This window comes from Hemiscyllium ocellatum, chromosome 39 (genome assembly GCF_020745735.1).
Source record: "Hemiscyllium ocellatum isolate sHemOce1 chromosome 39, sHemOce1.pat.X.cur, whole genome shotgun sequence".
NCBI lineage: Eukaryota > Metazoa > Chordata > Chondrichthyes > Orectolobiformes > Hemiscylliidae > Hemiscyllium > Hemiscyllium ocellatum.
Window position 1 is genome coordinate 33,376,324 of NC_083439.1, and position 14,509 is coordinate 33,390,832.

The following is a 14,509-nucleotide window of genomic DNA, read 5'->3' on the forward strand; positions in this document are numbered from 1 at the left end:
CCTGTACACTCTTGTGGTGCATTCACTGTTCTGTGTTCTTTGTAGCATCACACCCAGGAATGGGGGTTGATTGTTGGCTTCCTCCTCTCTTGTAAATCTGATCCCTGTGAGGATGGGGTCGGTAATCCGGTGTGTGTTCTTGATTCCTGTTCTCTTAATGATAAAAGTTTGGGTTCGATTTCTGTGAGGGCTGTTCTTTCCAGTCTTTGCATCACTGCTTCTGCTATGAGCCCAGAGATGGGTAAGCCCAAAGATATCTCATCGATCTGTTCGTGTTTGGTTGTTGAATATGAAGTGTGCCATCAAGCACAGGTCTAATAGTTTGAGTATGCAGTCCTCCTTGATGGTTTCCCGTCGTGTTGTCTGTTCTGTTTGTCCAGGAAATTGGCTATTGTCTCTCTGTCTGGAGATTTGTCAATTGAATTGAACCATGCTGTTACATCAAATGAGACCATTGCTTCGTCCTTGTCTATGTTTGTGTTCTTGATTTTGTCTAGGAATTCCTGTGATGATAGTATGGAGTGTTTGGATCTGCTGATAAGATGTTTTAGTTTTTTGAAGTTATTTTGCCAATTTATGTGATGGAATTTCAGGAACGTCTTGAAACGGGTAAAGGTAGATAAATCCCTAGGATCTGGTCAGGTGTACCCTGGAACTTTGTGAGAAGCTAGAGAAGTGATTGCTGGACCTCTTGTTCAGATATTTGTATCATCGCTAATCACAGGCGAGGTGACGGAAGACTGGAGGTTGGCTACTGTGGTGCCACTGGATAAGAAGGGTGGTGAGGACAAGCCAGGGAATTATAGACCAGTGAGCCTGACGTCAGTGGTGGGCAAGTTGTTGGAGAGAATCCTGAGGGACAGGATGTACATGTATTTCGAAAGTCAAGGACTCATTAGAGATAGTCAACATGGCTTTGTGCATGGGAAATCATGTCTCACAAACTTGATTGAATTTTTTGAAGAAGAAACAAAGAGGGTTGATGAGGGCAGACAGTAGCTGTGATCTATATGGACTTCAGTAAGGTGTTCGACAAGGTTCCTCATGGGAGACTGGTTAGCAAGGTTAGATCTTACAGAATACACAGAGAACTAGCCATTTGGATACAGAATTGGCTCAAAGGTAGAAGACAGGGTGGTGGTGGAGGGTTGTTTTTCAAACTAGAGGCCTGTGAGCAGTGGAGTGCCACAAGGATCAGTGCTGGGTCCTCTACTTTTTATCATTTACATAAATGATTTGGATGTGAGCATTAGAAGTACAAGTTTGCAGATGACACCAAAATTGGAGATGTAGTGGACAGTGAAGAAGGTTACCTCAGATTACAACAGAATCTGGACCAGATGGGCCAATGGGCTGAGATGTGGCAGATGGATAATTCAGATAAATGTGAGGTGCTGCATTTTGGGAAAGCAAATCTTAGCAGGATTTATACACTCAATGGTAAGGTCCTCGGGAGTGTTGCTGAATAAAGAGAGTGCACGTTCATAGCTCCTTGAAAGTGGAGTGGCAGGTAGATAGGATAGTGAAGAAGGCATTTGGTATGCTTTCTTTTATTGGTCAGATATAGAGTAAAGGATTTAGGAGGTAATTTTGCAGCTGTACAGGACTTTGGTTAGGCTGTTGTTGGAATATTGCATGCAATTCTGGTCTCCTTCCTATCGGAAAGATGTTGTGAAACTTGAAAGGGTTCAGAAAAGATTTACAAGGATGTTGCCAGGTTGGAGGATTTGAGCTATAGGGAGAGGCTGAAAGGCTGGGGCTGTTTTCCCTGGAGCGTCGGAGGCTGAGGGGTGACCTTAAAGGTTTACAAAATCATGAAGGGCATGGATAGAGTAAATAGAGAAAGTCTTTTCCCTGGGGTGGGGGAACTAGAGGGCATAAGTTTAGGGTGAGAGGGGAAAGATTAGAAGAGCCCTAAGGGGTAACTTTTTCACACAGAGGGCGGTTCGTGTATGGAATGAGCTGCCAGAGGAAGTGGTGGAGGCTGGTATAGTTGCAATATTTAAAAGGCATTTGGATGGGTATATGAATAGGAAATGTTTGCAAGGATATGGGCCGGGTGCTGGCAGGTGGGACTAGATTGGGTTGGAATATCTGGTTGGCATGGAGGGGTTGGACCGAAGGGTCTGTCTCTATGACTAAGTGCCACAATAGGTCTAAGTGGTATGTGAGGTTTGTGTATTTTGGGTAATCCAGAAAATCTTGGGGTGTTGTTGCTTTCTAGATCATCTTTTGGAGGTCAACCCTGGTTATTAGTCCTTTTCTTGTGGGTTCTGTAGTGTGTTTGTTCTGTTGTTAGCTGTGGCATGGCGTCACACTCCGTCTAGGTAGGTGTCGGTGTCTGCAAGGAGGTTCCTATGCTGTCTGAATATATTTGGTCACATCCACGATAATTGTCATTCTGCCCTTGTCTCTCTCTTTCCTTTTGCTCAGCTAAGAATCTTTTCTCCCTTTCTTTATCTTCTAACATGGCTCTTCTTTCCCTTTCTTTATCTTCTAATGTAAGCTGCTTCATCTGCAATTGAATTTTAGCCATTTCCATGATTCTAATAGCTTTCCAGCACATTTAAATGTTGAGTTTTTCCGGTAATAATCTCTTTTTTTTGGAGGTTTTTCAGACAATTCCAACTCCAGCTTGTCTGTCAATTGCAGCAGCTTTCCTTGCTCACCTTTTGTAAAACTCACAGAGTCACCTTTTCCACTCCCAGAAAGCATTTGGTAACTGAAACTGCCATTTAATCTAACCAACCACGGTAGCCGAAATTAGACAGATTTTCCTCACCTAAGTTGTATTTAACAGTATCGAACACTAATCCTCATTTTTAAAATCTGCTGGGACCTTTCATACCCAGATCTGTTCTAGTCTGTCCAACATCATCCAGATGCTGGACCTGATCCATCCAGATCAGTCTAACACTGTCTAAATCTCAGACAGGATCTGTCCAAATCCCAAACGTCAAGCCCCCAAAGTGTTACAACACGGAAGTTGAACCCTTCTGTTAATTAAAACCAAGCACATTGAAAAGCTTGCCTTGTAATCTGTTATAATGTGAGTGAGTGATAGATAACTCCTAATTTCCACTATTTAAAGAAAAATAACAATTTATTTTCCTCATTCTAATATTGAACACTAAACAAAAAGTATTCACAAATCCATGTCCCCTTTTCTTAACTACTTACTTTCTAACCCCAACTCTATAAAAATGCTGTTTCAATAACACACTTATTAAGCATGACGTTAACTTAATCCCAGGTCCACACAGTCTCTGTCTTCTTGCTATCTTCCATCTTCCATCTGCTGATTTGCCTGGATTGTGGTCTTTCTTTTTACAGAGTGTAAATTTTATAGGAAAAGGTGCCTTTTATAGAGCGCTGCTTCTAATTTATTTGAGAGTATGCTTTTAGATGAGCAGTCTGACTCTATGGCAGTTGCTCTCCTTCTAATTTTCAAAATGCCAGGTTTATATACCCCCCCCCCCCATGCCATACTAAATTCCTTAATTGATTTCCAGGTGTCAAAACAGTAAAAGTCAATTTCCATTGGCTTCTGGTGTCCTGCATAACCTAAATTAATTGTTTAAATTTGAATTGTGGTCAAAACAGCAAGCAAAACTCAGGTATCAATTTAACAGCCAATTGTTACATGTATCTGTCTTTGAACAGCCCGTCTCCCAGCCTTTCCATTCCGGCAGCTGAGCCTGAACTTTAAGTTTACTTCAATATTCAGAAAACACTCTCCACTTTAAAGTGAACATACATGCTGTTGCTTTCGTAGCATTATGACTCACTGTGCAAAGAGAAAGATGAGCAATTTTGATTGACTGACTGAGTGCTTTAGGTTTGTGGTTTTAGTCCTAGTTATTCCTTAGTTTGGCCCTATGTTTTCATTGTCTCCAATCTTCTCACCTGACACTCTTTAGTATTTATACGTTATCAGATTTTCTTTAATTTGTTGCCCCCTTATATTAAGAGAATTGTGATTATTTAATAAAATTGCTGCTTCTTTTAAGCTGGTTACAGGTCACCGCACAGTTACTTCCCTCTTATTTTGTGTTACTCCCACCTCTTTATTCTGATTTGATTGCAGCTCTTATTCATCTTTCATTTCTGATAATGACTTGAGCTGTTCTCTCCACGTGACTTCTGAGAAACTGTCCATCCTCAAGACACAATTGTATTTTTGTTTTCTTTCTTGTTGATTTCCCTAGTGTTATCGATTGAAGATATTAACAATATATTTTATTCAAGAAACAAATTTGCAGTCCAAAAGCAAAATTACAGTGTAACCTGTATTCAAAAAATCATGTAAAGGCTAGGTAATCAGATTAAAGATATATGAAACAATCATGTCATAACAAAAATGGACCAATAAATTCAGCAGGTAACAGGCAAATGTCAAATAGGAAGATGAGGAAAAACAATAGCTCAGTTTTTTGTGTAGTTGTCCTTCAGGTATACCCAGAAATTAAAGAAATTAAATTAATTTTGTGATAGCTAACATGCATTCATATGAAATTCTTCCATGCACTGTTTAATGCGTTTGTTTAACTGAGTTAATGAATGCATTATGAAATTACACTGAGGAATTTCATCTGAATATGATAATGTAAAATTTTGCTGGAAATAATTTCATCCATTAAATGCTTGAAGGATTTTCTTAATTACAGTAGAATTAAATCTTTCTCTCTGGTGAAATCTTTCCATGAGGCATCTCCTACCTGATAGGGAATAAAAACAGCAATGAAAAGATAAATAACTTAAAACAAATTAATTTTTGCACTCCAGGAGCACTCGATTCCCAAGGATCAGAGAAGAGAAAATTGGAGAAAGGTCCATTGTGTCAAGCCTTTGTGCTAACTACACAATCCCATGACTTAATAGGTTACCTGAAGTTGGTAAAGGTGGGCGTGCATCTGCAACAGGTATATCTCCAATACACCTATTACAAAGAGACAGGAGAGGGTGCTGTTGGACTTTCCCTCAACCAGTATTCAGGCTGCGTTCGAGATCCACTTCAGGACTTGAGCACGTAACCCAGCTAATAATCCAGATAGTGTGATAATGATATGTTAATTATATTGTTAGGCTCGGATTAATTAGGTGGAAAATATTGATTGATTATATATCTTAGTACATAAAAAAGTGTATCTCCTGTGTCATTCATCTCCAGAGCCTCACATTGTGCTGCTGGTCCAATCTGAATTCCTACTGTTTAGGTGGCTCAAATGTGCAAAGGACTCCCTGTTTGGATAGAATTTCACATTGGCCCTGTGTTTTGAAATATCCTTATAAATGTGCACCCTGCAAATTGAACCATCTTGTGGAAATTCTTCCCTTGCTATTCTGATTGACATAGAGGGATTTCCTGTACATGCTGCTGCTGCTGCAAGCTTTCTATTCCAAAACCTTTCCTGAAACGTCGATTCTCCTGCTCCTTGGATGCTGCCTGACTGCTGTGCTTTTCCAGCAACACATTTTCAGCTATTCCACAACCTTTGTCTAGCATCCAGACAGCTATGGTTTTTCATCCTGCTGTTTGGAGGCGGTGGTTCCTTGTGAAAAGCTGTCTGTGTGGTCATCCTCTCCATTATCATTGGAGATTTGGTGTGGCAGATATTGGATGCAGTCATCCACACAATATGATGTCAGACTGGTTTGTGAGACTCTCAGACTGTGTACTTTCAGTGGCCCGTACCATGTGTGTACACGCAAAGTTTTCATAGAATTGACACTGCAACCCCTCTCTCTTTTTTTTGAGGGACTGAGTCTCAGGTTTTGCTTGCCCTTAGCCGAATGATCCTGATCATTGGTGCAGAGGGAAGTAGGAAAATCATTCGATCTCTTGTCAGTACCTGGGCTGTAAAGTAGCCAATGTAACGGGTGTGGAGGGCAGTTATTAAATCTATCTCAGTAACTTCCTTTCATGGTTATATCTGCAGCTGATGTTCCAGGGTGGAGCACCGCAGATCCTATCAGTATTGTAAATTTATCTACACCACATAGACTGCAGTGGTTAAGAAAACAAAGAGAGTTAAAGAGAATCCAAAGAGATTCTGTACGTATATTAAAGGCAAAAACATAACTAGGGAGAGAATAGAGCCGCTCAAAGAACAATGTGACCATCTATGTGTGGACCCACAGGAAACGGGTGAGATACTAAATGAATATTTCATGTCAGTATTTACTGTGGAGAAGGATATGGAAGCTACAGAACTTGGAGAAATAAATAGTGATGTTTTGAAAAGAGTTCATATTCCAGAAGAGGAGGTGCTGGACACCTCAAAACACATAAAAGTACATAAATTCCCCAGACCTGATCAGGTGTTTCCTGGAACTTTGTGGGAAGCTAGGGAAGAGATTGCTGGGCCCCTTGGTGGGTATTTATATCATTGACAGCCACAGGTGAGGTGCCAGAAGATTGGAAGTTGGCTAATGTGATGCCATTATTTAAGAAAGGCTGTAAGAAGAAATCGAGGAACTATAGACAACCTTACGACAATGCTGAGTAAGTTGTTAGAGGGGATGCTGAGAGACAGGATTTATGTACAATTAGAAGGCACAGATTGTTTAGGGATAGTCAGCATGGCTTTGTTTGTGGGAAATTGCATCTCACTGACTTGCCATTTTTTGAAGCGGTGACGAAGAAGGTGGTTGAAGGCAGCATGATGGACATTTTCTATATGGACTTCAAAGTGTTTGACAAGGTTTCACATGGCAGACTGGTTGGCAAGGTTGGATCACTTGGAATCCAGGGAGAGCTAGTCATTTGGCTACAAAATTGGCTTGAAGATAAGAGAGAGGGTTGCTTTTCAGACTGAAACCTGTGACTAGTGGTGTGCCACAACGATCAGTGCTGATCCCACCTCTTTTTGTCATTTATGTAAATGATTTGGATGAGAATATAGGAGCCATGGTTAGTAAGTTTGCAAATAATCTCAAAATGGGTGGTGTAGCGGGCAGTGAAGAAGATTATCTTAGAGTAAAACAGGATGGACCAAATGGAGATGGCAGGTGGGGTTTAATTTAGATAAATGTGAGGTGCTGCATTTTGGTAAGGCAAATTAGGGTGGGATTTATACACTTAATGGTAGCGCCCAGCAGTGTGTTGAGTATTGTTCCTTGAAAGTGGAGTTCCAGGTAGATACGGTGGTGAAGAAGGTGTTTAGCACAGCTCTCTTCATTGGTCAATTCATTTAGGATAGAATTGGGATGTCATGTTGCAACTGTACAGGACATCAATGAGACCACTTTGAATACTGTGTACAATTCTGTTTGCCCTTCTCTAGGAATGATGTTAAACTTGAGAGGGTGCAGAAAAGATGTACAAAGATGTTGCTGGAACTAGAGGGTTTGAGTTACAGGGAGAGGCTGAGTTGATTGGGGCTTTTTTCCGTGGAACATCAGGGGCTGAGGAATGATCTTATCAAAGTTTATAAAATCATGAGGGATGTGGATAGGATGAATAGCAAAGGTCTTTTTTCCTAGACTGAGGAAGTCCAAAAGTAGAGGGCATTGGTTTAAGGTGAGAGGAGAAAGGTTTCAAACGGATCTGAGGGTCAGCATTTTCATCCAGAGGGTGGTGCGTGTATGGAACAAGCAGCCAGAGGAAGTGGTAGAGGTGGGTACAGTTACAACATTTAAAAGGCTGCTGCATATGTATTTATTTAGAGGGATACAGGCCAAATGCTGGCAAATAGCACTAGGGCAGATTGGGATGTCTGGTCAGCATAGACAAGTTGAACTAAAGGGACCGTTTCTGTACTGTATGGCTCGAGGGCAGCTCATCACTATTTTCTCAAGGTCCACTAGGAATTAGCAATAAATGCTGGCCTCACCACCAATGCACACCAATAAGTGAATTATATTAAAATAAATGCTGGCCACTGACTGTCTTCCGGCATTCCCCAACCTCAGGGGCTGGAGTGCAACATCAGCCCCAGGACTGACATTTGCTTCTAATTTTTGAAGTTTTCTTTGAAGATTTGATTTTTTTTTGTTACAATGCTTCTTTAAGAGTCTGTCACTAACTAACTTCGTTAATTTGCTTTATCGGTTTTCCGAAGAATATAAGAATGATCTGCTGGAACACTGGATGTTCATAGGTAGGAGGCAGAAATATGTAATGCTGGAATCTTTGAATAATCCTAATATCAAGGAAAGGATCTGTATCCAGTTACATACTTCACCATCTGGTTTGGATCCATTTAACGCAGTGCTGAAGTTTGAGCTCTGCTGTTGGCTGTGTTGTTTCTGAATTAACTAAAGGTTCCCTCAGGTGAATGTAAAAGATCCTAATCAAAGATTAACAGGGGAGTTCTACCAGTACTCTGGACATGTTTTATAACTTAACCAGCACTACTAAAACAGTTTGGTCATTAATCTCGAAGGTTTTGAGAGATTTTGCCTGTGCAGACTGGCTGCCAATTCTCTATACCTCAGTTCACTGACGATATTTCATATGTAATTCATCAGCTGTGAAGAACTTTGGGGCATCATGCGGTGGGCGGCACGGTGGCACAGTGGTTAGCACTGCTGTCTCACAGTGCCTGAGACCCGGGTTCAATTCCCGACTCAGGCGACTGACTGTGTGGAGTTTGCACATTCTCCCCGTGTCAGCGTGGGTTTCCTCCGGGTGCTCCGGTTTCCTCCCACAGTCCAAAGATGTGCAGCTCAGGTGAATTGGCCATGTTAAATTGCCCGTAGTGTTAGGTAAGGGGTAAATGTAGGCGTATGGGTGGGTTTCGCTTCGGCGGGTCGGTGTGGACTTGTTGGGCCGAAGGGCCTGTTTCCACACTGTAAGTCTAATCTAATCTAATCATGAATTTGTGCAAGGTGGTATATGAACGCAGTCTCTTCCTTTCTGTATTTTAGAATCCTCCTATTTTGTTTGTTGCCTTTTGTGGTGGATGAGAGCCCACAGGAACCTGGCAGTGTAGCCTGCACCAGGATGTTCTGTGTTTGCAATCGCACCAGTTCTTCCCACTCAGCACAAGTGCTGGAGAGAGAAGCCAGGTAGCAGAAGGCCTTAGAGGGTAGTGCAAGAGCTGAGAAGGAAATACAAAAGAGAGTAGAGAGTTAGCAATCATAAGTGAAAGGAGAAACAGAAAAACATTGGAAAACACAGGGCAAATATTATTTTACTATCAACGACTAGGCATACCTAAAAAGATATATGGCCGGACCTCAGAACTCTCACACTACTAACTACAAGGATATTGCCTGCAAAATTTAAACTTTCCAATGTCTCTGGCTAGCCATTGATAGCTATCCAAGAAGTGTTAGAAAGATTAAAACCAGTTGCGGAGGAACCTCAATTATTCGAATGAGATGGGCAAACACTATTTCGCTTGGATAATTGATTATTCGGTTAATTGATTCAATGCCTTTCCTCTGGGGCTTGGAGTTCGTTGTTAAGTCCGCTCCTTGTTCAGGAGACTAGGCAGCAGCAGCAGCACACTGCGCAAGAGCCCCCAACCCCTTGTCCGCCACGGCCTCTCCCGCCCACCCCCACAACCCTGTCCAACAACCCCCACTTGTGCACCCCACGCCCACCCCAAACCTGTCCAACACTGCCCCCACTTGCCCGCCCCCCAACCCCAACCAACACTGGCCCCCACTCGCCTCCCCAACCCCATCCAGCTCCCCCCCCCCCCCCCCCCCCGCTCACCCACCCAACCCATCCAGCACTGCCCCCCACCCACCACCAACCCTGTCTTACACTGCCCCCATCATCCCCTGCCCCCACCCGCTCCCCTTATGCTGCTTCGCTCCTATCCGCCCCCACGCCTTCTCTGGGACAGCCGGAGTGGACACCAGAAACAAGAGTGCTGCTGCTGCTGCCTTTTGGGGGTGTCCGTGTGTGCGCACGCACGCGCACACACACAAACTTTACTGCAATCTTTTGACGGATTCCACTTTTGTCCTTTACAGGACAACGTTGGTGAGATTATCTGCGGAAAGGGGGGTTTAGGGAATGTGTTTGGGGAGAGAGAGAGAGAGCTGGATGTCAGTCATTTGGAGACGGTGCCTGGACTCCCAGGACTATTCTCGGCAGCATTTCGGTAAGCCGAGATCACTTTCAATCACTGTAAACAAAAGACGTGATCAGTGTTAGAAACACACTTTGATGTCATGTTTCTATCGGGACCTTGAGATCTTCAGATAGTCATATACTCAGATAATTGATATTCGAATAATCGAGGTTCCCTTGTATATCACGTGAGCAACGTTCCTGGAATCCCTGCTCCTCAACTAGCCTCTGCAATCTCCTTGATGACCCCCATTCAAACCAAACCAATCCAACTACCTTTGACCTTACTTGACCATCCACTCAACCCAACTTCCTTCCCAACCCCACTCCCACTGATATGTCACAGGATCTTCCTCACCCAATGACTTGACACCCTGCCTCCCTTATGCATTTGCCATGTCTCCTCCCTCACAGAAACATCATAGTTGAATCTGATCTTTCCATACTCCTAGTACACATGCCTACCTCAGTAGGAAAAATTGAGTAGAGACCAGTGGAAACTTTGATTTTACTTAGATTTAGATTAGATTAGATTACTTACAGTGTGGAAACAGGCCCTTTGGCCCAACGAGTCCACACCGACCTTCTGAAGATCAACCCACCCAGACCCCTACATTTACCCCTTTACCTAACACTACAGGCAATTCAGCATGGCCAATTCACCTAACCTGCACATTTTTGGACAGTGGAAGGAAACTAGAGAACCCGGAGGAAACCCACACAGACACGGGGAGAATGTGCAAACTCCACACAGACAGATGCCTGAGTCGGGAATTGAACCCGGGTCTCTGGTGCTGTGAGGCAGCAGTGCTAACCACTGTGCCACCCTTCCCCACCATTCTAACTGAAAGACACACAACACTCTTCTCAACTATTGCGCTGTTTAAGACTAACTCAGGCTTATAAACCTAAGATCTTTCTAGTCAGAACTATACTGCATGGTGCGTTCAATTTTTAGTTCCTGTTTTTAGGAGCAACCTATGTATGGAGGTTTCATATTGGCAGGTATAATGAATGATGATTGATAATATGCCTCCTCTTGTCAATGAATTGAGAAAGCCTTGTGAAAGAGTTGAACCAGTGCATTGTTTCAAATCTGAACAACTTGAGAATTATCTGAAATTCAGAGAACATGCAACCTGAAAAAAAAATGTTTGCAGTGTTTCAGAAATGTTCATGTATGATGATGATTAAATTACAGGAATGTTTCAGACAGTTTTGATCATTACGTTAATTGATGAATCCACCTGCTGATGGAGGTGTTTGTGGCTGAACCAGTAATTCTACTGAATCTGAACATGAAAGTAAAATTGATTACTGAGTTTTAAGTTGTAATATGGTTATCCATGTCTTCTCTATAGCTAGCCAGGATTTATTTAATTCAAATTTAGAGATTGAAATCTGTTTATGGGGGGAAAAAATTACTGCCAATAAAATTAATATATATTTGGCTATTAGCAAATAAATGTTTATTCTTCAGTTATGTACATAAGGAAATGATTGTGTTTGTGAGCATTCCCCGCAACCTGAAACTTATCAAGCTATCTTCACTTTATATTTTAGCTTGTTAGTCCAATGGATGTTGAAGGCTTTGTTGAACTGAAGGTGCAAAATGCATACAAGGATTTCTCATCAGTAAAGCTAGTGATCAAGGCGTGATTATCGATCATGTTGACTGGAATAATTCAGTAACTGAGCTTGTTATTCGTAATGCTAATTTAAAATTGTAATGCATTTTGACTATAAATTAATTGAGATGATTCCAACCCTTTGTCTGGTGAGGTAAAATGGAAGACGTTTGTACTGTTTTGAGTACCCAATTCTCCTCCCAGTCAAGTTGCTTTTTTGAAATTGGAACAAGTTGTACGTTTTGGAACAATGACAAGTGCACCAATCCTGTTCTCTTTGACAATATGTCCAGGAGGAAATGCTAGATAGTGATCATTATTGAAAACTGATTTTTTCTTTGCCTTTTGCTTTAATGCTAAGGTAGCTGAGACCAAATGTTAGCTTTATCATTGCTGACTTCAGCTAATGCAACAGATACTGAAGATCAAACCAAGAGATCTTCTGTCTCAGTCACCAACTTATGGGTTAAGTTCACTGTAAGAGCCTGGGAGGAAAAACACACAAACATCAAAGAAGGAAGATGCATAAGAACTATTAGGAGGGACAATGAATGATCATCAGGATCTTAAAATAAGATTAAAAAATTTTAACGCAAGTTTCAGTTGTTTTTGAGTAAGAAAATAGAGGCTAAATAAGCATGTTCATTTGGATTGTAATTAATATCCATTAGGTTTTGTTTCATGTATTCTCAAGCAAAATCAAGTCTTTTGTCCCACACATTAAAGAATCATAACTGAATACTTTTGGCAAAAGCAGCTGATATTGCTTATGTCTTTTGCTAAAGAGCTGCATGAATATTTCACTGGGAACAGAATTAAAATTTGTAGGAATAAGTATATACTGTGTTGATTGAGTGTTCCACATGAAAGCATAATCTCAGAGCTGCAGGGAAGCAAAGTAGAGGAATGAACATAGGAACAGGAATGGGCTATTGAGCCCGGAACAGGAATGGGCTATTGAGCCCCTCTAGTCACTTAGATCATGGCTGATCTATACCCGAGCTCAACTTATCTACTTTTTTATTAGATTCTTTGATGACTTTTCCTAACAAATATCGATTGAATATATTTCTTAAAAAAACAAAATTGGCCTGGCAATCACTTGTGTGGGACTGAATTCATATTTCCAATGCTCATTTGTGAAAAAGCTTCCTGATTTTATTCCTACCTCTAATTTTAAGATGAACTCATATTCTGAATTTCCCACCACAAGAAACAGTTTACCTGTGTTGACCATATTGATTACTCTAAAGATTTTAAATATAATTGCTTAATTTTTCAAATTTAAGGCAATAATGTATGCATTGTGCCCTCATAATATTAGCCTTTAAGCCACACTGTCATTCTGCTGAATTTGCCTGCTGTTTTTATGACTAATATATCTTTTTTGATTTTCCAAGCTCACAACTGAGTACAGTAGTCCCCATGGGGTCTGGCCAAGGCCCTTATGACTAACACATCACTTCCTGGTGTCAGTACACAGTAATCGAGCAGTGTAGAATAGAGAAGTGAATGTTGCTAGGTTACACTGAGACTTTTTTTGTTAATCCAAGAACCGTATCTTTAAAAAATTTGGACGACAAAGAGAAAGAAATGCTTTTAAGAACAGGGATTTACCAGGAAGGCTGCATATTTCATAGCAAGGAATATGATACTATTGTGACTTTTCCTTATGGCTATGGGTTCCTGAAATGAGGAGATGATCAGGAGTCGAGGCTTGTTTACAAGTGAAGCTGATTTGTTCTCTGTTAACTGAGCAGGTTGGAACTGGAACAACTTACAAGGACAAAGATATAGGACAGTATTGTTGTTCTCCGCGGCAGAAGCTGCCAGTTCTCTGCAATAAAAAAATAAATTCAGTTTAAGATTGAAGAAAACCAGTTTTCTTCTTCCCTGCAGTTGGGGTATTGAGTACAGGAGTTGGCAGGTCATGTTACAATTGTACAGGACTTTGGTTCGACCACATTTGGAATACTGTGTACAGTTCTGGTCGCCACATTACCAAAAGGATGTGGATACTTTGGTGAGTGTGCAGAGGAGGTTCACCAGGATATTGCCTAACTATGAAGAGAAGTTGAGTAGATTAGGATTTTTTAATTAGAAAGATGGAGGTCAAAGGGGGACCTGATTGACGTCCACAAAATCATGAGAAGTGGATAGCAAGAAGCTTTTTCCCAGAGTGGGGCACTCAATTACTAGGGGTTACGAATTCAAAGTGAGAGGGGAAAATTTAGGGGAGAATGCATTGAAAATTCTTTACGCAGAGGATGATGGGAACATGTTGCTAGCGGAGGTGGTAGAGATGAACATGATAGCATCATTTAAGGTGTATCTAGACAGATACATGAATGGACAGGGACCAAAGGGATACAGACCCTTAGAAAATAGGTGACCGGTTTAGATAGAGGATTTGGATTGCGCAGGCTTGGAGGCCTGAAGGGCTTATGCCCGAAACGTCGAATCTCCTTCTCCTTTGATGCTGCCTGACCTGCTGTGCTTTTCCAGCAACACATTTTTAAGCAGGCTTGGAGGGCCAGACTGCCTGTTCCTGTGCTGTAATTTTCTTTGTCCTTTGTTCTCTTTCTACACTGACTATATTTTAGTGCTAATACTAATCAATTGGTTTGTAATATCACTGGGACACATTTACTGCTAGGTGGCATAGTGGCTCAGTGGTTAGCACTGCTGCCTCACAACACCAGGGTCTCAGGTGCATTTCCAGCCTCAGGCGACTGTCTGTGTGGAGTTTGCACATTCTCCCCGTGTCTGCGTGGGGTTTCCTCTGGGTGCTCCGGTTTCCTCCCACAGTCCAAAGATGTGCAGGCCAGGTGAATTGGCCATGCTAAATTGC

The 14,509-nt window shown here is 41.7% G+C and overlaps 1 protein-coding gene across 2 annotated transcripts in view; it reads left to right on the top strand.

The window, feature by feature from the left end:
• efl1 (elongation factor like GTPase 1) overlaps nt 1–14,509 on the top strand; it is a 267,202-nt gene that overhangs the window by 174,343 nt on the left and 78,350 nt on the right. The gene's annotated exons all lie outside the window — the stretch shown is intronic.